Here is a 1,135-nt window from a genome sequence, read left to right on the forward strand (position 1 = left end):
GTTCACACATACAGTAGGCTACATCTGTGTCTGCTTCAACAAACACAAGCCAAGGTTAATTTCAAATCAGAACATTAGTTTTGCCAACAGATCATTTGTATATGAGCATGGATAACCTCCTGCAGTCTTATACAGTAGGAATAGTTTGTTGTACCAAATTATAGTAGACGCTATCAGGGTTGATATTGAAGTTTGGAGAATATTTAGAGAATATTAAAAAGTTCTGAACATGTCAATAGGTTACAGATTGAGCCATCCACACACCCAATAATGAGTTTGTGTTATATATCAAATAGTCATGAACGTATAGTAGCACATTTTCAATTGGAAATCTGAAAGATCATTTTTGGTCAGCCACTAGAGGGTAGCACTATAAAGAGAGTGACGCCGTGATCCGCCAAAGACAGTCTCCCTCTCTCATGTACTGATGTACCAAAGGCAGCACAGTAGCCTATCGATAGGCAGAAACGGCTTCTCCAAGACATCCCCGATAACGCTTGTAGGCGATGTCATGGCGACGTTGGCTAAGCTAAACTCCGGCGTAGAAACACGTCATCGGGTCTAACGGTCGTCTCGCGCAGAACTGCGCATGTGCAACCTGTCAAATTAAAGGCACTCCTTCGATATGCAGTTGTTTTTGACGAAAATAAAAACGTGCCAGTTTGTCACTTTTACGAGGTTGGAGTAATAGCATGTTCAACTACTTATCACATTGGCTCGAATCTAGGTTGTGCCTTTAGAGTGTTTAAATGAACATCTAAGGAATAATTTTTCACTTATCTCATTATTGACTTCTCAAACCCCAAACCTTGGTCTGCTTGGTCTATTTCGAAAGCGTTTACCGATGTCTCGCGATGTTGCGGCTCTGGGTTTAGAAACTTTGTGGATGGTTCAGAAAATCAATGAAAACTTCACTAGTAAGTCATTGAAATCGATGAAGTTTCCACTGAATTTTCCCATGTAATACTAATAGCCAAGATTGATGAAGGCAAAATTTGTTTGAAAAGTTACATTACAGATACAGTATGGAAAAGCAAAGCGAATAAAGTGTGTTTGTGTGACTATAATAATAATCCAGAGTGATTCTCTGATAAACCATTAATAGCTGTATACATTGTATTTTTTACATTTTTTA

The sequence above is a fragment of the Oncorhynchus mykiss genome, chromosome 25 (assembly GCF_013265735.2).
Source record: "Oncorhynchus mykiss isolate Arlee chromosome 25, USDA_OmykA_1.1, whole genome shotgun sequence".
Taxonomy (NCBI): Eukaryota; Metazoa; Chordata; class Actinopteri; order Salmoniformes; family Salmonidae; genus Oncorhynchus; species Oncorhynchus mykiss.